Source organism: Crinia signifera, chromosome 3 (assembly GCF_055691185.1).
Source record: "Crinia signifera chromosome 3, ASM5569118v1, whole genome shotgun sequence".
In the NCBI taxonomy this organism is placed as follows: Eukaryota; Metazoa; Chordata; class Amphibia; order Anura; family Myobatrachidae; genus Crinia; species Crinia signifera.
In genome coordinates, this window is record NC_139219.1 from 244,396,104 (window position 1) to 244,422,713 (window position 26,610).

The following is a 26,610-nucleotide window of genomic DNA, read 5'->3' on the forward strand; positions in this document are numbered from 1 at the left end:
GCAAGTACGGGGAGAATATACAAACTCCGCACAGTTAGAGCCATGGTAGGAATCAAACCCATGACCTCAGTGCTGTTAGGCAGTAATGCTAACCATTATACCATCCGTACTGACATACATACACAGCGCTGTGTACACCTATTATATACTGACATACATACACAGCGCTGTGTACACCTATTATATACACTGACATACACGGAGTGAAATGCCATGGGACTGGAGATCGGGGCAGTCTGCAGCCCCACACTGTGAACATAATGCCAGCTTCATATGGGGAATTACAGGGCTCAAATCTCCTACCAAGGCAAAGCAGTGCGGGGCCCAGCCAGTGTGACCAGCTATGTGGCTCTTATGGATACACACTAGGGATATGCATCGGCCACTTTTTGTCACAATAGCGAGTACTTCACTGACCACACATGTGGCGGCCATTCTGTGGTAACTTGCTGGGGTCCTGTAATAACTTTTTTATTGTCTGATGGGGTCCTAGAATAAACATTTTTGAGAACCCCTGGTGTTTTGGATCTGTATTTAAAATCAAACAACATAAAAATCACTAAAATTGCATAATTTTTTTTTTGTTTTGTTTTGTTTTGTTCCTACGCTATTATTAACCTCAATAACATTAATTATCACTCAGTTCCAGCCTATCCTGAATACCTCACACCTCCCAATTGTTTTTAGGCCAGTAGATTGCACCGAGGTGGCACTGCAGCGGCAGACAGGATGGCAGTTTGAAAAACTAGGCCCCAAAAAGCACATAATGCCAAATAAAAGAGGTGACAAATAGGTGTTATACCAGGACTAGCGCAGATAATCAGACAGTTTTGCAGCTTATGGTGCACACCAAGTGTCCTGTCAATGAGAACACTAAAAACATCACATGACAAGTGGGAAAAAGATCGGTGACACCACTTAGCGCTAACTGAATATTCATATGAAATTGTACATAACTTTCATGGTACAGGAGTATGTTTCCCGGTTCACCCAGTACCTAGAACAACACAAATGATATACCCTTTTTCCCACATTAATGGGAGGATTGAATTTAAGGGTATATCAAAAAAAGGATCATAGTGTAGTATCCAAGTATAACAAAGAATTTTATTCTATACAGGGAACTCACAATATCGGTAGATAAAATAGCATATGATCACAATTTCCTTAGGCAAAGCTGCTGCAAGAAAACTTCTCCCATCCATCCTTGGCTCTAGATGTTGTATTCAGGGAACTCCGGGCACCGGTATCCTCAGTCTCCCAATAGTCCAGGCAGGGGGGGTAGCAGTCCAGCAAACAAGTCAAATAATATGCGCCTCACTTAATGCATTTCAGACGAGTCGTCCTTCTTCAGAAGTGTGGGGCATACTGAATCTAGATGTCCATTTGTACCCTAAACAATTAAACATACTGAAACCCGATTGGTTACTTCAGGTCAGGGGCGGAAATACCAGCGGTGCATCGAGGCCCGTGGCAATGAAAGGGCCCACACCCCTGGACATTACTTAGGAATCCCATCCTGGGATTCTTAACAATGTCAACCGTTGTAGGCCCCGCAGGATCCGGGGACCCCAGCTAGCCCCAGAGATCAGCGACAGCAGTCAGGTGCCAGGTCAGCTCTCAGAACTAAGCTCCGGCAGCAGCAGCCAGAGCCGGAATGCTGTAAGTAGAGAGAGAGAGAGAGCTGATGATGGTGATTGATGTGCTCGGCACTCGACTGGTATGCCTGGGCTGGGGACTCTACACTCTCCCTGCCCAGGCTCCTGCACGTTGTCCTTCCTGTGAAGCTCCAGTCCAGCGTTATATAGGTTTCAGTTAAGGGCATGACAGGTAATCCACTGGTTCCTGGAAATGTACAGTGTGTTCTATTTGTCACTGTGTGTGTGTGTGCGCGCGCACACTTGTTTGCCCTCCCCTGCCCACTGAAATGACAGCAGCTGTGATGGGAGTAGTCCAGCAAGTACCCTGGCACTGCATACCTCCCAACATGACCTTCTCCAGGAGGGACACAATGCTCTGTTCCTGGACGTCACTTTAAATGTATGATCACCATCACCTGTGTTTAACAGGTTAATTGATAAGGAAGTGCTTCAACACAGGTGATGGTAATCATAAATAAGAGCAACAGAGCATCGTGTCCCTCCTGGAGAGGGTCATGTTGGGAGATATGGCACTGCAAGATGTCACCTAGATGCCCAGAGATCACCATCCCTGCCCCAATGTACACCAGAAAAGATGCCTGTCACATTTGTGTCTGTGTAATTATTACTATTATGCGAGGACATAGTGAGTCAATTTTATGGGGGGGGTGCTTGATTGCCTTTTTCCCCCACAAAATTGTATCTGGTCCCAGCAGCAGCCAGTCTATGCAGCCCCTTTTTCCATGCTATAATAGGGAGCCTGCATGTGGCAATCACCTGCAGAGGGTGCAGCATCAGAGACAGTGGCCTTGGCACCACAGGATGCTCAGCAGTGTATTTAGATTATAGTGCTGATATGGTTATCAGCTGGCGCTGTCTGCAATTTTTCACTGGGCAACAGCAAGCCATAGGGGCAGCAATAGTGGTGACTGAGGGTGCTGGCAAACCATGTGTCCTACAGCTCATATACCTATTCCTCCTCTCCCGTCTTCCACCTCTCTCCCGTCTCCCGTCTCTCTCCCACTATTTCTCCAGTCTCCCACTATTCCTCCTTTCCTATCTCTCACTATTCCTCCTCTCCCGTCTCCCACTATTCCACCTCTCTCCCACTATTTCTCCAGTCTCCCACTATTCCACCAGTCTCCCACTATTTCTCCTTTCCTATCTCTCACTATTCCTCCTCTCCCGTCTCCCACTATTCTACCTCTCTCCCACTATTTCTCCTTTCCTATCTCTCACTATTCCTCCTCTCCCGTCTCCCACTATTCCACCTCTCTCCCACTATTTCTCCAGTCTCCCACTATTCCACCAGTCTCCCACTATTTCTCCTTTCCTATCTCTCACTATTCCTCCTCTCCCGTCTCCCACTATTCTACCTCTCTCCCACTATTTCTCCAGTCTCCCACTATTCCTCCTCTCCCATCTCCCACTATTCCACCTCTCTCCCACTATTTCTCCAGTCTCCCACTATTCCACCAGTCTCCCACTATTTCTCCTTTCCTATCTCTCACTATTCCTCCTCTCCCGTCTCCCACTATTCCACCTCTCTCCCACTATTTCTCCAGTCTACCACTATTCCTCCTCTCCCATCTCCCACTATTCCTCCTCTATCCCACTATTCCTCCTTTCCTATCTCTCACTATTCCTCCTCTCTCCTATCTCTCACTATTCCTCCTCTCTCCTATCTCTCACTATTCCTCCTCTTTCCAGTCTCCCACTATTCCTCCTTTCCATAGCTGGCACCAAGCTATGCTAATCTGTTCATGGCAAGGTGGGAGGATGAGCAGATTTGGTCCAACCACCCTTGAAATGCCAGCCTGGTGCTATGGGTCAGATACATCGATGACCTCCTGTTCGTCTGGAGGGGAGGTCCAGACACCCTAAATGACTTCTGTGTGTAACTAAATAACAATGATCAAAATATAGAATTGACATACACCATCAGTCCATCTTCTGTTAATTTTCTTGATTTAACCATCTTTATTGATGACCTCAAAATATGTACTAAAAACTACACTAAGCCTGACTGACTGCTGCTCCTATATAAGCAGCGAGAGTAATCATCACGCCAATTGGATAAAGAGCATTCCATCAAGTCAATTTTATAGGCTCAGACGAAATTGCACTAACACTAGCGATTATGAGGTACAAGCAGGTGAAATGAGAGAAAATTTTAACCAAAAAGGATATAATCCAGTTTGGGTGGACGAAGCTTACAATAAAAATCTGGTAGCTGTGTCTAACACTAGAACTATTAAACCGGCTAATTGTGAAGTACGTTTTATTACTAAGTACACCTCTCAGCATAAACAACTGGAGAAGCTCATAACTAAACATTGGGGAGTCCTCACAGAGGATCCCCTCCTTAAAGAATATGTGGGACACTGCCCCAAATTTGTATACCGCAGGGCGGACAATTTGAGTAACATTCTGGTTAGGAGTGCTCAAACCATTCTTAAAAGAACAACCAGAGTGCTATCCAAAGGGTTCTACCGCTGCAGTATTTGCCCAATGTGTAAAGCATGTAAATTCGCTCCTAAAACCACAGAGTACAAGTCTAATACAAATAGTGAAAACTTCACTATTAATGACTTTATTACATGCAATTCAAAGAACGTTGTGTATTTGTTGGAGTGCAACTGCGGTAAACAGTATGTTGGACGTACAAGCAGACAGCTAAAAGACCGTTTGGCTGAACATGCTCGGAATATTAAAAAAGGCTACGAATTGCACAATGTGTCTTTACACTTTAAGGAGAAACATGACTGTGATATGAGAGGTCTAAAGTCATTTTGTGGAATTAAAATCTGTAAGTCCAGTTGGAGGAAAAATGATGTTGAGGAACATTTAGCAAAATTAGAAATGAAATGTATATTCAACCTCAACACCATGGTCCCCAAAGGACTTAATGTAGATTACGAATATAAATGGCTTATATGAATTATAAGGGGGGTGGAATGGTACCAACAATATACCACTAACTATGTGTTTTCAGCTTTTTCCCCTTTTCTTCCCTTCTCATGTATATCCGGCTCATAATGAGTTAATAGTCAGTGTAGTTATAAATAATGTTTTTTATGCCGCTAAATCAAATCAATGTATTTACCCTGTTAAATGTGCAAATTTTGTAATTTTTTGTAAAAATTTTGGTGTATGTCAGCTTTTTCTCTATGTCGACTTTTGTGACCACTTGCATGTAAAAAAAAAATTTAAAACTTTTTTTATGCGAAGTTTTATGATAATTTTTTTGTATGTTTAAATATGTGTTTTCATTAACAATGCATTTTAAATTCTGTATTTTAGACATACTTTATTATGTGTGTAGTATACCCAGATGTAGCTAATAGATTAAAGCCGGATACAGGTTGATTTCCATTGGCCAACAAACATCATGTGACGGAACAGGCCGGTGTTAAAAGCATCTCCCTGCAGCCAAGGCGGCACATCTTGAAAAAGGATATACCCTATATCCGAAACGCATTGATTGAGCCGCAATACTATTCAGCAAGAGCAGGAACAGCGGGACGGACTCCGGCAGCGTCACCATCATCTCCCCCCGGCGTTGTCTGCAGCATGCCCAGCACGGAAGGAGAAGCCGCCGGCACCCGCTATCAGCTACTGTCTTCATCTGGACTCTCGTTTTTACCGTTGTTTGTCGTGTGGATACGTGGATCTTTTATGTAATAAATCCTGCAAAGAAAAACATGTGGTGCAGATGCACACTCCATATTATTAATCAATCAATTAATAACAGAGGTTCTTGGTATATCAATTGGCCAAGAAATATTTGCCCACCAACCAGCTTCACGGTAACCTCATTTCTGGTGGGTCCCTAATACTAAGTTTGGATCTTATTAACACACTTCTAGCTTAGTTTTTTCACTTGTGTGCTGCCCTGGGGTGACTTGCTTATGCTGGCGTTTTTGGGGTTCCGCACCCCAGATCCAAACTTAGTATTAGGGACCAACCAGAAATGAGCTTACCGTGAAGCTGGTTGGTGGGCAAATATTTCTTGGCCAATTAATATACCAAGAACCTCTGTTATTAATTGATTGATTAATAATATGGAGTGTGCATCTGCACCACATGTTTTTCTTTGCAGAACTACAAGTCCCAGCATAATAGCACCTCATGTATATTGGGTGTACATTCTAAGATCCCCCCCCCCCATAATGTAATAAATCCTACCTACTTGTTTCCTGACGTCTACGACCATCTATTGATAAAGAAACCTCTTATATGAACGCAAGAGCGAATTCTCATGTAAGTTGAATTCATGTTGGCATTTCCTGCACTGTGAAGTTTACCTTAAAGAAACCGTTACGGGCATACCTGAATTGAAGTGCACTGTAAGTTCACTTCTAATCTATACCCAGAAGAGTCACAGGCAGAGAATAGAGATGCTACATTACAGATAATTTTTTATGTATTATCTCCAAAGCGCTGGTTAATTGCAAATCTTTTTTGCTAAGTTGTAAGTGTGTTGTAAGTTTATATACTATATGTTGTTAGGAGCTGTGAAAACCTTGCAGGCCATATAAATAAACGTTCCCTGTAAACTCTTCAGGCAAGCTTATCAAATTCCAGAACCAGTCACGGAACCTTGCATTCTGGTGGAATCGATGCAATAAAGAATACAGTATCTATCCTTATGTATCAATGCCTATTTCCCTATAGATTGTAAGATTGCGAGCAGGGCCCTCCTACATTTTGACTGTCTGTAAATACCCTGTTTGTTGTATCACTGTCTCTTTTGTAAAGCGCAACAGAATATGCTGCACTATATAAAGATGCACTAGAAACACAAAAACACACTAGAAAGTTAATGGCAACTGCTGAGCATGTGCTCATCAAATAATTGGCGTTCTCTATCTTCAGTTCTTCTCTCAGCTCATCAACAGAATCACTTTCAGCTATCACTTTAGGTCACTTTCAGCTATCACTTCATCTGGCAGACTTTATAGTCTGATGGATTCAACTCCTCATAATCAATGTCTACTCCTCTATTTCCTTGGGCCAAGTGATCTGCAGTTGCCCGAATTGGGGCTCCACTGCCCCCAGTAATCACTACAAATAGCAATAGAAATGTCTGTAAACAGAGCATCTTCAATACCCGTCTTCTTCCTCTTCTTACCGTATAGCATAATGTGATCAGGGGCGAATTTAGGGCTCAGGTCGCCCCTAGGTACAACATTTTTGGCCGCCCCCTAGATACAACGTGCTAGCTAGAACCCCTTAGACACACTGTCCATTACACATTGTGACATACACCCAGGGGCATAACTAACTATTTAGCGCACCCCCGCCGCACGTTTATTCGGCGCCCCCACCCCCGCACACACCTACCCTGCCCCCCCTTCTTACCCGCGGTCTGCGTCTCGCCCGGCTCTCTGTCGGGACCTGCCTGACCGTCACGGTCCCGGACGGCTCCTGCTGCTACAATGAAAACTCACTCTTAGAAAATGGCTGCCCCCATACTGCAGACAGAAAACTGTCTGCAGTATGGGGGCAGGCATTTTCTAATTGTCAGTTTTCATTGCAGCAGGAGCCGGCCGGGACCGTGACGGTCAGGCAGGTCCCAACAGAGAGCCGGGCGAGACGCAGACTGCGGGTAACTATAGCCCCGCAGCCCCCCGGCGGCGCCCCCAATTTCTCTGCGCCCCCCCCTCCCGCCACCGCGGGGGCTGCGGAGCTATAGTTACGCCACTGCATACACCATAATGCCCATTACGCATTGTGCCATAAACCATAATGCCTATTAAACATTGTGCCATACACCGTGATGCCCATTACACATTGTGACATACATCGAAATGCCAATTATACATTGTCCACACACCGTAATGCCCATTACACATTGTGCACTACACCTTAATGCCCATTACATATTGGGCCACACATAACTGCCGCTGGATCAAAGCTCTGGGGGTGGGTACTGAAAATAAGGGGGGGTTAAACTGGGAGTAGGTGTTAGCACCTAGAAAGCCAGTTTAGATTTAGAATGTGGGGCCGGGGGCTAGCTTTAGGCGGTGGCACATTGGTGGGGACAGTTAGGCTGCAGATAAGGCAGAGTTGGGAGGGGGGGGTGCATCCATCGGGATTCTGGCATTAGTATTCTGATTGCCTACATCCTGACTGCTGGTGGACCGTATTTATTGGATATACATACATACATACACACCAAAAAAATAAATAAATACATACATATATATATATATATATATATATATATATATATATATATATATATATAAAAATACAAACACACACATATATATATATATATATATATATATACATACATACACACACAGTATATATATATATATATATATATATACACACACACAGTATATATATATATATGTGTGTATATACACACAGTATATATATATATATATATATATATATATATATATATATATATATACATACATATGACCCAGAGCCTGCCAAAAATGATAATCGATTGAAGAGCCGTCTGCCTACTTATTTTGAAGTACAGTAGAAGGTCAGCCCAGCAGCTACTTTATGTGTTCAGTCTCCGTCGTTGAGTCTGCCTCTCCACACAGCAGACAGCAGCACACGCTGCCCGGATCCCGCCTCCTTGAACAGCCTGCGCGCACAGCCAGTGACTGAGGTGTAGGCTGCTTGCACAATCCGACAACTGCTCTGTAGCTAGGGTGCCGACGGCTCGGCGCAGCAGGGAGGGAACGAGCGGGGGAGTGCTGCAGATCGAGAGGGGGGGGGGAGCCGGGAAGCTCTCTGCCCGGATGTCAATTCGGAGTGCCAGGTTGGTGGCGACTGGCTGGTCCATGATAGGTGCCTCACGGGGCTAGTGATAAATCCGGCACTGAATGTTATACCCATAGCAATTAAATACTTCGTTTTCATTTTCTAATCTGCACTAGAACAAATTTGAAGAAAAAAAATTATTTTAAGACTAAACATTTCCCATGTTAATTTGATAGGAAACTTATATCACTACTTCTACCATGGCATAATGCGTAAGGGGCTTTGCTGTGGTGGTGTGCTGGGCATTCCCATGGAGAATTTCCAGGTGACATAGGCACAGGGGGCGAGCAGCTGACATCACCGGATTTGTCAAAATATCTAATGCCCCCAATCCATCAATATCACCCTTCAACCCAAAAACCTCCCAATATGACCCTCTCCAGGAGGAACACCATGCTCTGCTCATGCACTTCCCCTCCCCCCACTCTTTGGTAACGATATTGACATCTTCCGGACATGCAGTCAGTCCACCTTGGCAACGAGAAATTTTAGTCCCCCTTGGCAATGAGAAATTCCAGTCCCCCTTGGCATCGAGCAAGAAGCCCCATTTGTAAAGATGCTAGAGGAGGCAGCGACGGCCTCCTCTAGTATCCTTACAAACGGTCTGCTGTAAGGAGGCGACCATTTTGTAATAGACATTTGACTCAATTAGCCAGGCGCCGGGACGCAGATTAGTAGATATGCGTTCCTGACTCCCGGTCGAATACAGGCGCGGCGGGGGAGGCAGGGTAAGAACGGGAAGGCAGCATTAAATTTAGGGGGGAGGGGGGGATTATCCAGCGGGGAGGCGCAAAAATTGGCGCTACGCCCCTGTGCCTGGACATCACATTATCAATGGCTATACCACACACAGCCTGGCAGCCATTGATAATGATTACCATGTGATCAAGCACCTTGAGTCCTGTTGGAGAAAGTGCGCTATATAAATTAAACTTACTTACTTACTTACTATGTATGGCTGTGGGTGGTAAAAATTTAGTACCACCCACAGCAATACATGGTAATCCTCATCAATGGCTGCCAGGCTGTGTACTGTACTAGCATTATATAGCATTAATTTCTGGGGGTACATTGTGTATTGCAATAACATGATTTTCTTCCTTTCAAATCAAGGGGTAATGTTGGCTTATCAAAATATATTTTGGGGTAAAAGGTAAAAAAACTTCCCTGACCCCTGTTCAGGCTCGGACTGGCCTGGCGGGGAACCGGGGAATCCCCCGGTGGGCCCCGGTGATTTCTAGCCCCGCCCACTTGTTTAGGGGGGCGGGGCTATTGCTCTTTATTCCCACGCCGCCACAGTACAGTAGCAATATCCCGGCAGCCTTGCCTGGGAACCTGTCACACTGACTGCTGTGCTGCGCTGCGTCGTGCGTCATGACATCACACGCCGCAGCCACATGCCACAGACAGTTCTCCCGACCAGGCTTGCCTACCCTCCCGCACTTAGCAGGAGGCTCCCGATTTTTACAGGAGCCTCCCGCTGCCCCGCATACCCCCCTTTCCTCCCGGTTTTTGGGACCTCTCCAGAGAGTTCCAGAGTGCGCATGCGCACGTCTGGAAATGGTGGGGTCGGGGGTCGCAGCCGGCCACCACAGGGTAGCGGTGGCTGAGCTGCTGTAACTTGTAACGCTGCCAGGAAGTCACTGTGTGTGACTGGGCATCGGAAGGAGCAGAGAGGAGAGACCTGACAGCCAGAGCTCTGCTGCTTCCCGGAGGCTCCCCCCCGCCCACCACACTGACCAAGCTCCGTGAGGCCAGCTCTCCCTGCTCTTCATGGCTGCTTCTGACTGAGCCTGCGGTGAGCTGCCTCCCCCACCACACTGCCGGGTCCCTGCACCTTCCAGGCTGGAGCAACACAGCCAGGTGAGTGCTGTGTATACTGGGGAAGTGGGGTGTGGGGGGTGTATATAATGTGGGGGAGTGGGGTGTGTATATAATGTGGGGGGTGTATATAATGTGGGATGTGTATATAATGTGGGGGGTGTATATAATGTGGGGGAGGGGGTGTGTATATAATGTGGGGGAGTGGGGTGTGTATATAATGTGGGACCTATGTGCTGTACTATATGGGGGACCTATGTGCTGTACTATATGGGGGACCTATGTGCTGTACTATATGCATACCTCCCAACTTTTCATGTTAAGAAATAGGGACACTCGCGCGGCGAAGCCGCGCGAGCGCCCGAAAAGGGGGCGTGGCGTATGCAAATGAGGGCGCGGCTTATGCTAATTAGCCGCGACCTCATTTTCATACGAGAATAGACGCTGTGCGCATGCGCACAGCGTCTATTCTACTACATTGGGGGGTCTCCCAACTGCCACCCCCCCGCAGCGGGACAATGCCTGCCGCGGGTGGGACGTCGGGACAGGACCCGAAAATCGGGACTGTCCCGACGGAATCGTGACAGTTGGGAGGTATGCTATATGGGGGACCTATGTGCTGTACTATATGGGGGGCCTATGTGCTGTACTATATGGGGGGCCTATGTGCTGTACTATATGGGGGGCCTATGTGCTGTACTATATGGGGGGCCTATGTGCTGTACTATTTGAGTGGGGGACCTATGTGCTGTACTATATGGGGGGCCTATGTGCTGTACTATATGGGGGGCCTATGTGCTGTACTATATGGGGGGCCTATGTGCTGTTCTATTTGATTGGGTGGACCTATGTGCTGTATTATATGTGGGGGGACCTACGTGCTGTACTATTATCTGTGTGTGGAGGACCTATGTAAAGTATTATATGTGGGGGTACATATGTGTGGTATTATGAGTGGGGGGGGCTATGTAATGTATCATATGTAGTGTTTCCACTAGGCTTCTTTCACAAGGCGCTGCGCCCTGCCCCTTTGAAAGCCGCCGAATTCCGCCCTGCCCGGCTTTTTCCGCCCTGCACAGTAAATATCTGCCGCTGACAAAATAAGGTCTGTGGGTCCCTGGGAGGTAGGTGGTACCTGGGCAGCAGGGTCCGGGCATGGGGGTGCCTGCGGCGTATAGACAATCTCGGCGAGGTCCCTGTGGTGTATGGACAATCAGTGGCGGGGTCCCTACGGCATATGGGAACTAGTTCAGTTCCCATCCACCGCAGGGACGCCGCCGTTGATTGTCCATCCGCTGCAGGGAACTCAAGCCCGCCTGCGCTTCCTGGACCCCGCTTCCCAGGTTACCACCTGCCTCCCAGGGACCCACAGACCTTAATTTGTCAGGGGACCCTTCCCAACCCCCCCTTGCACCTATTCATGTGCCACGTGAATCTGAGCTGTGCACTGCTGCCGGCAGCAGTGTTCAGTCACAGGTTTCACAAGAAATGCACCCAGCACTGCGGTCCCACCACCCCCCTCCTCTGCCCGGCATCTGAGCTGCACAAGCAGCTGGGTACAGGGCAGCTGAACAAGTAAAGTGCCCAGCACGGCGCCGCAGTCCCGTCCCCCCTCCTCTCCTGCTGCGGGCAGGCTGCACAAGCAGCGTACCCAGTGCTGGGGTCCGCCACCCCCCTCCTCTGCCGTGGCATCTGAACTGTGCACAGGCAGCTGGGTACCAGGCTGCTGAACAAGTAAAGTGCCCAGCACCACAGTCCCGTCTTCCTCCTCTCCTGCTGCGGGCGGCTGGGTACAGTCACAGGCTGCACAAGCAGCGCTCCCAGTGCTGTGGTCCCGCTTCCCTTCCTCCTTTGGCCCAAGTTCTGAGCTTTACTCTGAAGCAGGCAGCTGGGTACAGGCTCAACTAGCAAAGTGCCCAGCGCCTCTGTACACCTGAGCGGGCAGCAAAGGTGCAAGATGAAGAAGGTGCCCAGTGTGTGTAGTATGTATGAATGAGGGTGGCAGTGTGTAGTATGTATGTATGTATGTATGACGGCTTCAGTGTGTGGAGTTTGTATAAATGACGGCGGCAGTGTGTATAGTATGAATGAGGGGGACAGTGTGTGTAGTATGTATGAATGAGAGCGGCAGTGAGTGTAGTATGTATGAATGAGAGAGGCAGTGGGTGTAGTATGTATGTATGAATGAGGGCGACAGTGTGTGTAGGATGTATGAATGAGGGTGGCAGTGTGTGTAGTATGTATGTATGTATGACGGCGTCAGTGTGTGTAGTTTGTATAAATGATGGCGGCAGTGTGTGTAGTATGTATGAATGAGGGCGGCATTGTGTGGAGTATGTATAAATGATGGTGGCAGTGTGTGTGTAGAATGGATGAATGAGGGCGGCAGTGTGTGGAGTATGTATGAATGAGAGCGGCAGTGGGTGTAGTATGTATGAATGTAGAAGATGCTGGTACCTGGTAGAAGATGCTGCTATTGGGTCCTAGGGGAGAGGGAATGTAAAATGAAGGTAGATTCTACCTCCATTTTACATTTTAATTTGATTTAATTTGATTTGATTGCTCTGCATCGGATTAAACATTCCAAAGTGCACTAGTGGAGGGGGGCCTTTACACTTGAAAAGAGACCCCCTCCCACCTCATAACATTTTGCATCATTCAGTGAGGAGCATACAGCGAGGAGCCCTAGAAGACAGAAGGAGAAGAAAAGAGAAGAAAGACAGAAGGAGAAGAAAAGAGAAAGACAGAAGGAGAAGAAAGAAGACCAAGAACATGGTAAGTAAAAGAAAGATCATTATCTTGGCAGACAGTGGTTGTTTTAGGGTAGGGCAGTGCACCAACACCTGTCATTAAACACTAGTGAAAAACATAATAATGTGTATGGGTGGAGGCGGAAGCAGCCTGATCTGTGTCCCACACAGGGACGTAACTATCTGTGTGCCAGTTGTGCCTTGCCTTGCCTTGCCCACAGTGCATTTGCACTGTATAATGGACTCATTATACATAGGCCACACACCGTGATGCCCATTATACATTTGCCACACACAATGATGCTCAATATACATATGTGGCTCTCTCTGTGTCCTCGCTGTCACTCTCTGTCTGCTGTCACTCTCTCTGTCCTTGCCGGGGACATAGCCAGCAGCTCAGAGCCACTAGCCATGCCCCACAGCGTCAAAAATGGGGGCGTGGTCTCATTGAAATAGGCCACACCCCCATATTGCTAGGTCACGCCCCCTAAAAAATCGGGCGCGTCTGCGGCGCGCAACACACCTCTTGGTGGGCCCCTGTCAGTGATTTCCCTGGTGGGCCCTTCATGCCCCAGTCCGACACTGCCCCTGTTCTAGAAGATGCTAAATAAATAAGGAGTAGAATCTGATTGGTTGCTATGGGCAACATTATATCTTCAATAGAACTCCCATCTTAGTTAACTGAGATACATCATTAGGTCTACACAAGTTAGGTTGACCTCTAAAGGTCGGCAGCCACTAGGTCGACAACTCTTTTGGTCATGGTGCATTAGGTCGATATGAGTTTTTCAGTTTTTTTTTTTTCAAAAACAGGTGGTTTTTCATTCTTAACTATTGAAGTGGGCATAGAGTGGGAATCTTATAGTGTGCTCGAAGCATGGCAAGCGAACGTGGTACATTGGGAATGGTCTCCATGTCGACTTACTATGACAATGACAACAAAAATCTGTCAACCTTATGCAGGTTGACCTTTACCATGTTGACCCAGTGCTTGTGTTAACCTTTTGTCAACCTGAAATAGGTGTCAACCTAGTGCCTGTCACCTTTAGTGGTCGACCTAATGTATGTCAACCTAGCTTGTGTAGACCTAATGACCCATGCCCATTACATTTGCCCCTTCGACTTCGTAGGACTGCATATCTATTATTTACATGGGTAATTAAGAGCCCCATACCCTTGTGCTAGAAAATGGTTATGGGTCAATTTTGAAAATTAGATGAGCTGGGACCAATGATGTGTGGGTGTGGCCTGTACCATGTAGGTGTGACCAGTGTTGTGTGGGTGTGGCCTGCACCATGCAGGTGTGACTTGTGATGTGTGGGTGTGGCCTGTGCTATGTAGGTGTGACCAGTGCTGTGTGGGTGTGGCCTGTACCATGTTGGTGTGACCAGTGCTGTGTAGGTGTGGTCTGTACCATGTAGGTGTGACCAGTGCTGTGTGGGTGTGGCCTGTACCATGTAGGCGTGATCAGTGCCTTTAGAACCTACTGTATACATAAGAAGTAGAACATGTTTTTATTTTATTTGACAAAGTTGCATTGCTCCGGATGTTTGCTCTCAATAGTTGGTGGTAGCAAGTCTCATGGGTATGCGTTTCCCATGTGATTCAATGGTGGAACGCATTTGCTGATGTACAGCAAGAGAAATCTGAAAGTATCTGATGTATGTACAGTACAGTATTTCACGACTATTTAGTTTTATATGTATACACGGGACACAATGAAAGTATAAAGAAAAGAGGAGAAATTCACATAAAGGCCCTTATTCTAGTTCACTCTTTCTGACAAAATCCTTCTTAGGTGGACAAAACCATGTGCACTGCAGGTGGGGCAGATGTTACTTGTGCAGAGAGAATTAGATTTGGGTGGGGTTTTACTTCAAAATGACCTCTATATTGCAGTGCAAAAATAAAGCAGCCAGTATTTACCCTGCACAGAAAAAAAATAACTCACCCAAATCTAATTCTCTCTGCACATTTTAAATCTGCCCCCCCCCCCCCCTGCAGTGCACATGGGAGGTTATTCTGGTTGGTGCGTAAATTTCCAAATTCTTTCGGAGCGGACTGCACGCCACGCTGTGCGGACATCGTACAAAGAAACGCCCACAGGTCCTCCGCATTTGGACGGACTCACACTTTAAGAACAGGTCGTGTTTACGGACGACATCCAAACCTTGCGTGTGCGGTGGACACACACATATTCTGCACGGTCTTACAGCGTCAGAACGGACGAGAACCTGCCCGTACACACCGATGTTATTGGTGAATGTAAAAGTGACATGGATATTTATATTAGTGATAGCAAGTTCTGTCCATTGCTTGCAGTGTAAATGTGTGTAAAAAATGCAGCCGTGCTTTGAGCATATATGTGTGTGTTTTGTAATGGTCCATTTAAGCTGCAATGGTTCCAATTGAAGCAATGACAAGAGTGTAATTAATGAGTAATGAGTAGAGGAGTGGATTGTATTGTGTTCAGCTGACATTGGTTCAGGTGCGGCCATACTAATTGGGCGTTCCGAATGCCTAGCGCATGACCGAGTGGTGTCCGCAAAGCAATACTTGCTTATGGAGGCCGCATATTTTCTGCCTTTTGGTTCGTTTGCAGTCGGTGTTCTGTCCGAATGCACGCCTACCAGAATTAGTGCACTCCCTCGTGTACGCCCATGTTTACGCCCAGTTTAGCCCACTTTGAAACTACGCCCCTGTGTAGTTCCGAATGACGCCCATATTACGCCCATATTTCACGAGTGAATGCGGTGCACTTTTCTGTATGGTATTAGTGAGAACGAGTACGGAGACCTTGCATGGCACATGCGCATAGCGTTGCCCACGCATGCGCAGACGGCTAAAAAACACCATCCGAAAGAATTCGGAAATTTACGTATCGACCAGAATAAGGCCCATGGTTTTGTCCATCTAAGAAGGATTTTGTCAGAAAGAGTGAACTAGAATAAGGCCCAAAGAAACCACTACTTGTTTTGAAAGAAATATTCTAGACTGAGTTCGGTACGATTTAAAGTCACTACACACCAAATATACAGTACCTTGATATGTGTTAACCTCCCCCCATCTTGGTGAATGAGGTACGCCTGTCACGAGATAAAGCTAATGCACTTTGGTGATCTTAAGTATTTAATGAAAATTAATCATCATGCTAAAACACTTATTTTTTTTTTTTTTACACATTCAATTTTTATTAAGAGAAATGTCGTCCAAACAGACAGTTTTTTAAGGGGGGGGGGGGGAGTGAGGGGTACAGAAAAAAGAGAAAGGAGGGGCAGGGGGGAGGGAGATAAATGATACAGTATTGCCAACATAGTTGTAAAAGTTTACACATGAAAATACACTCTCAAAGATATGGGCAAATGTCACATCAAAAAACAACCCATGCCAGTATTTGAACCAATAAAGATGCTGTCCAACACAGGAGCAATAAGGTATATTACATGATTACATGAACCACTACCGCTTGGTCCTGGAGATGGATCTAAGAGACAAGGATAGACAAGTCCAGGGCATCGCTAACCAGATTGGAACGGCCCAACTCATCACAGTAAGAGGACCAGCCAAACCACTTCATATGTATTGAGTTTGGGGCACTGGAATAACTAGCCCCTGTGGTTTCTAACATGTAGTGTTTATGTACCTTCTTGAGGATGGAGTCTATATTTGGGGTTGCGTCCGACTTCCATAGCTTAGCTATGACAGCTTTTGTCGCAATCAACACATGTACAACAATGTATTTGTCAGCTGTAGACAGTGAATTAGGGAAAATGTGGAGCAATGCTAGGGCCGGATCTAATGAAATAGGACGTTTTAATATGGAGCTTAACCTCAGAAACAACTCCCCCCAGAGAGGCCGTAGCTCAGGGCATTCCCAGAATATGTGTAAAATATTTCCCACGTGTCCACACTTCCTCCAACATAAATTTGAAACAGTCGGCGAGATCTTATGGAGCCTATCTGGGGTGAAATAAGCCCTGTGAATAAGTTTAAAAAACATCTCAGAATGGTGTAAACAACGAGAAATCTTAAAGCAAGACTCAAATATAACATCCCATTCCTCCTCTGAGAGTGACTTGTTCAGATCCCTTTCCCAACTCAACTGGGGAGCGGTTTTAGCGCTATCCTGGAGGGAGAGAAGGTAAGAATACCACCTAGAAATTCCTCCTCTATGGGAGAGAGCACTTACTAAACATTTGAGGCTAGGTGGGAAATAGGGAGGTTTGACTGGGGTGTGTAAGTGTGATTGGAGCCAACTTCTGAGTTGAATCGGGTATGAACAAATGATCTAAAATGGCTTAAGACAAAAAACAAAGAGGGAAAAAGACCATAGTGCAATATGATATGTTGATGGGGATATATCGATTTTACTCAGTTCACTCACATAAATCCAACATATCTGGGCATGTAGCAGGGTCTTTTATGAGAGGTGAAAATTCCTCCTGTATTCCCTTGTAGGTCTGATGGAAATAGAAGCTCAAATAGTGCAATACAGTCTGGATAAAAGTGTAACAAAATTTTATTCAGTGCACTCACAATAATAAAAGATTAAAACAGCATATCACCCGTTCCGGGATAGCAAAATCCGGCAGGCAGGTCACAGTACAGGTACAGGCATCCAAAGTACAGGTCCCACGTCCGGATCGATCGGTGATGACAAAAAGCTTAAGCGCGCTTTCGGGCTTCCAAAGCCCTTCTTCTGAAGAAGGGCTTTGGAAGCCCGAAAGCGCGCTTAAGCTTTTTGTCATCACCGATCGATCCGGACGTGGGACCTGTACTTTGGATGCCTGTACCTGTACTGTGACCTGCCTGCCGGATTTTGCTATCCCGGAACGGGTGATATGCTGTTTTAATCTTTTATTATTGTGAGTGCACTGAATAAAATTTTGTTACACTTTTATCCAGACTGTATTGCACTATTTGAGCTTCTATTTCCATCAGACCTACAAGGGAATACAGGAGGAATTTTCACCTCTCATAAAAGACCCTGCTACATGCCCAGATATGTTGGATTTATGTGAGTGAACTGAGTAAAATCGATATATCCCCATCAACATATCATATTGCACTATGGTCTTTTTCCCTCTTTGTTTTTTGTCTTAAGCCATTTTAGATCATTTGTTCATACCCGATTCAATTCAATATTGTGTGAATTTACCGCCATCGCCAGTGGGTACACCTATCTTTTTTTCTATGTACTGTCTCTTTAAGCTTTATGGTGAAAGCTTTATTGGTGTCACCCTGGGCTGAAGGTTATTCTATTGCGCTGTGGTTAGATCACCAAACTTGCCAACTTCTGAGTTGTAAGTAAATGAAGAAGTCTCTCTTTGAAAAGGTGAAGCTCCAGTATTCTGCAGGTCGGAGAAGGATCGCAATTGTCCGTTTGTGTATAAATCTCCCAATGAGGATACGCTCAGATTGATCCACTTGCCCAGTTGGGGGATAGGAATTAGTGCCTTAAGGGCCTTGAGTGATAAAGGGGCGGCTGGGAAGGTAGCCTTTCCTGTAGAGTCAACTAGTTTGTGCCAGACCTCTAGTGAAGATTGGATAGATTTGCACCTACAGATGGAGCCGGGCTCCCTCTTGCTGGCGAATCGACAGACTGTCTCCGCTGGTGATCCGCCAGCAGCCCGGCGTCCATCTGACTGAGATGCATGTGCGTCTCACGCGCGTCTCACTTTCCGGGCGGCGGGGCGACGGGAACCCTGTCCGTCTCCGCTTCAGGGAGACGGACAGGGTTAGGGGAGGCGGTGGGGGGGGGGAGGCGTTGGGGACCCCGGGTGACCACCGGCAAGCCAGCGGGGACCCGGGGAAAGCGCCGTCGGAAGTGGACGCGCGCGCATCTCGTGTGCACGCATCCTCTTTCGCAGAGCATATGGCGGCTGGCGGGGGATGGCGGCTGGCGATTCTGCCGCCATCCCCTGCGAAGATAACCCCGGCTCCATCTGTAGATGCATATCCACGTGAAATGGAAGGAGGGAGCCATAGAAGGTCAGCTAAAGGGACAGGATGTGAGTAGGAACTCTCCAAGGTCACCCAGGGCTTTTGGGCCACAGATGCAGTCCAGTCTCTAATCTGATTTAGAACACAAGCAGCTAAATAGAGATCTAAATCTGGAAAGGCCACTCCCCCAGACCTCTTAGGCCTGACCAGCGTCTTCTTAGCTATCTTAGGCCTAGCTCCCCTCCAGATATATTTAGCTAGGAGCTGATTGAATTTTTGAAGGGTAGACCTGGGGGGAGCCTTGGGACAGCTCTAAAGAGATACATTAATTTTGGTAATAACACCATTTTGGCCGCAGCGATTCTCCCAAGCCAAGAGACGTCATGTAACATCCAGTCCCCGATTAAATTCGAAAAGGCCTTCAACAAGGGATTATAGTTACAGTCAATAACATGCTTTCCAGAAGCTAGATGTAAATATTTTAAGGAGCTAGACTGCCATGAATAATTATATGTTTTTCTCAGCTCAGCGACCACATCAGGAGGAAGGCCCAGTGGGAGAGCCTCCGTCTTGTTAGTATTAAGTCTATAGAAAGAGACCTCTGAATACTCTTGTAAAACCTTATGCAAAGCAGGCAGAGAATGGATGGGGTCCAGAATGCATAATAGGACATCGTCGGCAAACAGGCTGATTTTATGAGAGAGATCACCAATTGAAGGGCCTAGGATTAAATCATCACATCATATACACTCTGCCAAGGGCTCAATGGCCAATGCAAAAATTAAGAGGGAAAGGGGGCACCCTTGACGATTGCCATTGGTAATTTGGAAGCTCACAGAAGAACAGCCATTAGAGAAAACCCTGGCGGAGGGACAAGTGTAGAGGGCCAGAATAGAATCTAATATCCAGCCTTGAAAGCCGAATCTCTCTAAGGCCATTTTCATAAAGCCCCAATGGAGTCTATCGAAGGCCTTCTCTGCATCTAAGGAGAGGACTAGGAGAGGGTCTTTCTTTGCTAAGCAGTGTTCCATGACGTCAATCACCCTGCGTGTGTTATCAGGGGCCTGTCTGTTTAACACAAAACCTACTTGATCATTTTTAATGAGGGATGGGCCTATTCGATTAGCGACCATTTTAACATACAGTTTTAAGTCAGTATTAAGTAGCACTATGGGTCTGTAATTTTGGACAGAAGAAGGGGACTTGCCAGGTTTGGGGATTGTAACGATGCGAGATTCAAGCATCTCAGGGGGGAGACACTTAGTGTCAGAGGCCTCATTAAAGAGCTTTACAAGCATCAGGGTCAGCTGATTTTTAAATGTCTTATAAAAGTTTGATGGGAAACCATCAGGACCCGGGGCTTTGTCAGAAGGAAGAGAATCAATGGCACACTGGACCTCCTCAGGAGTACAGGGAGCATTGAGAGATAGGCAAGTCTCCCCAGAGAGCGACGGGAGGGAGATCTTATCAAAGAAGTCCCTCATCCCCCCGACACTGGGCTGAGGCGTAGAGGGATCATCCTTCAAATGATAAAGCTTAGAGTAATATAATGAAAAAACATTAGCGATCTCCGGAGGATCGCCGACCTTCGAGCCATGCTCCGAGTGGATCATGTGGATCCTCTCCCTAGCTCTCTTGCCTCTCAACTTTCTGGCCAACATTCTTCCTGCCCGGTCACTGAGGAGATAAAACGTCTGATTCAATCTAGCGATGTTACGATGTACAATAGAGAGATAATGTCTATTAACTTTGTCTCTAGTATCGTTTAATTGTTTAAAAAGCGATCTATCGGAAGGGTCAGCCTTATGGGAAGCCTCCAAGGAGGCAAGAGATACTTCTGCTCTTTCTAAGGAACATTTCCGGTCCCTTTTGAGTTTGGAGGCTATCTGAATCGCTGATCCACGCACTACTGCTTTAAGAGCACACCAATAGTTGGAGGTGGAAGTGTCCTCAGGTGGGTTCTCTAGAATATAGTGTTCTAGGGATTTCTGTATTGCCTGTCGAGACTCAAGATGAGTGAGGCTTTGGATACCCAGCCTCCACGGACCAGGGCTTATCTTCCTATTAGCGATGTCCCATTTCAAGAAGAGCGGAGCGTGGTCTGACCACGTCCGAAGGAGGATCTTAACTAAATGAAAGGAGTTAATGGACCATCTGACTGAAATGGCAAGGTCAATTCTCGTTTATGTACCATGAGAATGGGAATAGAAGGTGTAATCCCGCATTGTTGGGTTTTTAACCCGTCACATATCGTAAAGGTCAAATTCTGCAAAAAGCTGGCGAATACCTCTGGGGGGGGTATGAGGATGGTGGTGGGATGTAGCATGTGGTCTCGAGCTGTCTATTGAAGGGTCTGGGACTAAATTGAAATCTCCTAATTAAATTAAAGCCCCTTTAGCTAGTTGCTGGGTCTTAGAGAGAAGCCTCCTGCAAAAAGCAACCTGCTTAGAGTTAGGGGCATAGCTAGAAACTATAGTCACCTCCTTACTGTCCAGATGACCTGTCAAGATTAAGTACCTACCCTCAGGGTCTGAATATTGTGTGGAAAGGGAAAATGGACAGTGCTGCGAAATCAGGATTGCAACCCCAGCTTTCTTATTTGGGCCGTTGGCAGTGTAGCAGTGTGGGAAGTATTTATCATGAAACCTTGGGGGGGCAGACGCTAAAACACTTCTTTTTTACACGCACTTAATATCCACAGAGATCACATCTTCACCAGCAACAACAGAGATCTTCACCTGTAGCAACACAGACTTCCACCCAGAGAAGAGAGAATAGAGAAGAGCCTGAAAAAGAAAACGCTACGGGCTTGTACAAATCCATATTTACCGTGAGTCTGGGCACGCCCATTTTTTTCCAGCACTAAGCATATCTTACATCTTGGAGCTGGAGGACCAGGAATAAGATATACTGCAATAACACTATAACCTGGAGGAAATATTATACTACTGCACCCCAAAATTGGAATTTGGAATTGGAACCCCCATTTTTTTGAATTGTCAGTAGATCAGGGTTGCCTACTTCTCTAGTCTCCTCTCCATGAGAAGCCAGCAGAGAAGACTTTCAGCAGCACTTTGGGGGGTGGGGCTTGAGCATTATGTCATCAAGCCCCCACCCTCAAGACATAATCCGTTTCACAGATCTCCATGGAGGGGGAGGAGCTAAAATTACTTGATTATGGCATTTTAGCCCCGTCCCCTCCTCTGAGACCCATGGATTGTGGTATTTAAATGCCATGGTCGAGGGGAGGGAGCCGTGATCGGGGTGGAGCAGGGTTCCCCCAGAATCCAGGAGTGTTGTCCACCATTCCGGGAGGCCAGGAGAGGGACCCGATTTTCGGGAACCTCCCGGCCATTCCGGTATGCTACGCAACCCTGATGTATATCAGATGATGGGCTTAACAGACGATCATGTGACTAGGCGTACCATGGCAGAGAAACATACCCACCAGTGGCATAGATATCAGAGGAGTTTGGCTGCACTTTGATATTTGTTACAATAGCAACACCCAGGCAGTGGTGGTCAGCACATCTGTGTATTATTATTCTTTAGGACATGAAAGTGGCCTTACTAGGTTATAAGATATAAAATAAAACACACATACACAGGAGGATTCGGTTTCTGATAAAACTAGTAACAGACAGTTTTAATAATTATTATGGATAGGCCTTTGTTAGGCTGAAAAAAATCATTTGTTGTTTTGCTATAGATGATGCCGGATAAGCCTTGATAAAGATCAATCATTATACCAAAACATCTGATTTGGTCATAGAATGTGACACTATTATGGAATATATATCCTGTTTTAAGTTTAACTGCCTGAAGAATTCATGGATGCCCTGGTAAACAACATATATAGCTCCAGGGGCAGATTGGCCCACCGGGAAACCGGGCCGTTTCCCGCTGAGCCGGCACCTTTTATGTCAGAATGGGCCGCCTATCCTACCTAACTGGGCTGCCGCGGCGTCTCCGTGCTGGGCTGCGGCACTGTGCCCTAAATGAAGATGGCTGCATGTGCTTCCCTCCGGCTCCCTCCTCCCTGCTGCTGCGGCTGCAATGAGCTGCAGCCAGGGGGAGCACCTCTCAGACTGATGACGTCAGCCTGAGAGGGGAGAGAGACGAGGAGCAGCAGGCAGCAGCGCTGTGGCCGGGCTTCAGCTTCCAGAATTATGTGAGTAACACTGTGGGCTCTGGGGACACTGGTTGGCAACCTTGTTAGGGAATGGAGTCGGGGGTAAGGGGAGAGAGAGAGACTCACTCCTGTCACTGTGTGAGGGACATGGGGAATAAATCTCCCTGCATGTGCCAGTTTTACAGTGTAGGCTGTGCTGAAGGGGATTCTGTGTATGTGACATTCCTGCACATGAGGGGGAAGGGGGTCTGTGACTGACTGCTGTCTGCATTAGGGCAGACAGACTCACTGTGACAACCCAGATCCCCCTCCAACTCAGCTCCCCCATATCACACCTCGCAACTTTTGTAGTTGGGAGGTCGGGACGTTCGCCTCGAGAAAAGGGGGCGTGGCCTCACGGGGTGACGCGAACTCCGGCCCGCCCCCGTTTTCGCCGCTCGTCGGCGCTGAATAGATGCTGTGCGCATGCGCACAGCGTCTATTCTCGGCAAGCTGGGGGGGCTCCCAACTGTCCCCCCCACCGCGGGACAATGGCGGCCCCGGGCGGGACGTGGGAACGTTCCCGAATATCGGGACGTTCCCGCGGAAATCGTGACAGTTGGGAGGTATGCCCATAGGCAGACATGTGACATTCAGATCCCCCCCCCCATGTCTGTCTATAGGGGCTGTGCTGGAGGGGTATGTGACATGTCTGCCTAGGGGGGGAGGATGTGCTGGAGGGCCTAGGGCATGTGAATATGTGACAAGTCTGCCTATTTGTGGGAGGGACTGGGGGCTGTGCTGGAGGGGGATCTGATTACGTGACATGTCTGCCTATGGGGGTGGGGGATGTACTCAGGCCTGGCAACAGGGAGGGTGAAAGGGTACAGCTGACCCGGGCCCCAGCGTTCTCAGGGGCCCCAAAGCATGGCTGCAGCGATGATGCACTCAGCCACCTACACAGCACCCTACTCAGCCGACCGCCCACTCAACCCTCCTGCCGCGCAAGTTCCTTCACCCACCACCCAACCACACTGTGGGCGTTACATGTATAGGTGTCATTACTACTGCGGGCATTATGTATATAAGTATTGTTACTACTGCGGGCATTATGTGTATAAGTATTGTTACTACTGTGGGCATTATGGGCATTATGGGCCTTATTCTAGTTCACTCTTTCTGACAAAATCCTTCTTAGATGGACAAAACCATGTGCACTGCAGGTGGGGCAGATGTAACTTGTGCGGTACTTGTGTATTTTGGCGGCGCCCATCGCATCGCATACCATAACGCATGCGATGGTATGCGATGCGACGCGATTTCGTTGGATAGTGTGCGATGGCATACAATTTTCAAATTGTATGCCATTGTACATGGCATACAATGCCATACGATGCGATGCAATGCGCTTAAACATTGTATAAGCACCCTAATGGGTGCTTATACAATGTTAAGCACCCTAATGGGTGCTTACAATGTTAAATGCACCCCCACGCCACCCCCCCACTACAAACGTGAACCCGAAACGTGGCGAGCGCAGCGAGCCCGCGAGGGGCGGCGGTACGCATCCTACGACCTTTTCATACCCCCACTATCCACGTTGGCGTGGAGTTGAGAATAGAATAGTGTGGCGAGTGCAGCGAGCCACCGAGCCCGAAGCGTGGCGAGCGCACGCGGATACCTGTGAAGCCCGCGAAGGGATGCGTTTACCTGTGAAGGTACCCGGTTCATGTTTATAGTGGGGGGGGTGGCGTGGGGGTGCATTTAACATTGTAAGCACCCATTAGGGTGCTCAAAAGCACCCTTTAGGGTGCTTATACGATTTTTCATCGCATAGGGGGTCAAACTCGCGTCGCATCGCATGCCATCCGGTACATGGCATGCGATGCGACGCATTCATCGTGCGATGCTGAAATCGGGCGCCGCCAAAATACACAAGTACCACTTGTGCAGAGAGAATTAGATTTGGGTGGGGTTTTACTTCAAAGTGAGATCTATATTGCAGTGTAAAAATAAAGCAGCCAGTATTTACTCTGCACAGAAACAAAATAACTCACCCAAATCTAATTATCATTGCACATTTTACATCTACCCCCATGCAGTGCACATGGTTTTGTCCATCTAAGAAGGATTTTGTCAGAAAGAGTGAACTAGAATAACCCCCTATGTGTATAAGTGTTGTTACTACTGTGGGCATTACGTGTACAAGCGTTGTTACTACTGCTGCCGTTATGTGTATAAGTGTTGTTACTACTGTGGGCGTTACATGTATAAACGTCGATACTACTGTGGGCATTACATGTATAGGTGTCATTACTACTGCGGGCATTATGTGTATAAGTGTTGTTACTACCAGGGGCGTAACTATAGCACCGCAGCCCCCGCCACCGTGGGGGGGGGGGGCGCTGTGCATGTGGGGGCGCCGGGGGCTGCGGTGCTATAGTTAACCCCCCCCCCCCCAATCCCCCGCAGACTTACGTATCTTGCTGGTCCCGGCGGCTCCGTTCTTCTGATGAGGAACACAACAAAATGGCCGCCCCCATATAGCAAACAGTTCTCTGAAACTGTCTGCTGTACGGGGGCGGCCATTTTGTGGTGGTCCTCAGCAGATGAACGGACGGAGCCACCGGGACCAGCGCGATAGGTAAGACTGCGGGGGAGGGGGTTAGCATAGGCGACGGAGCGACGGGGGGGGTGCTCGACGGGGCGGCGGCGGGGGGTGGGTATGGGCTCCCCCCCTAACGGCGGGGGGGGGGGCGCCCAAAATGTAGCTACGCCACTGGTTACTACTGTGAGGATTACGTGTAAAAGCGTTGTTACTACTGCTGCCGTTATGTGTATAAGTGTTGTTACTACTGTGGGCATTACATGTATAGGTGTCATTACTACTGCGGGCATTATGTGCATAAGTATTGTTACTACTGTGGGCATTATGTGTATAAGTGTTGTTACTACTGTGGGCATTACATGTATAGGTGTCATTACTACTGCGGGCATTATGTGCATAAGTATTGTTACTACTGTGGGCATTATGTGTATAAGTGTTGTTACTACTGCGGGCATTACGTTTACAAGCGTTGTTACTACTGCTGCCGTTATGTGTATAAGTATCGTTACTACAGTGGGCATTATGTGTATAAGCGTTGTCACTACTGCTGCCGTTATGTGTATAAGTATCGTTACTACAGCGGGCATTACATGTATAAGCCACGTAATATAAGCGTTGGTTGCATTAACATGCAACCAACGCCACTCTGCGTCTCCCCTCCCTGCATCCTCCACCACTCTGCAACTCCCCTCCCTGCATCCTCTGTTACACTGCGTTCCCCCTTCTACACTGCATCCTGTGCCCCCCCCCATTAGGGCTGCTTCAAGATATTTCCCGGGCTGGTTTTAATTCCCAATCCGCCCCTGATGGGGGCCTTAAAGTTAATGATGAGGGTACCATTATAGAGAGTGTGACTCGCTGCACCTTGCATATTCTATATCTTTACATATCAGAATCAGAACCACTTTATTGGCCATGTATACTCTTGTATACTAGGATTTT

The 26,610-nt window shown here is 47.3% G+C and overlaps 1 long non-coding RNA gene across 1 annotated transcript in view; it reads left to right on the top strand.

Moving 5' to 3' along the window:
* LOC146062687 (uncharacterized) overlaps positions 1 to 26,610 on the top strand; it is a 62,347-nt gene that overhangs the window by 20,372 nt on the left and 15,365 nt on the right. The window contains exon 2 of the long non-coding RNA XR_014471466.1: positions 21,651 to 21,779. This is a non-coding gene — a long non-coding RNA (uncharacterized LOC146062687). The remainder of the gene's footprint in view (positions 1 to 21,650; positions 21,780 to 26,610) is intronic.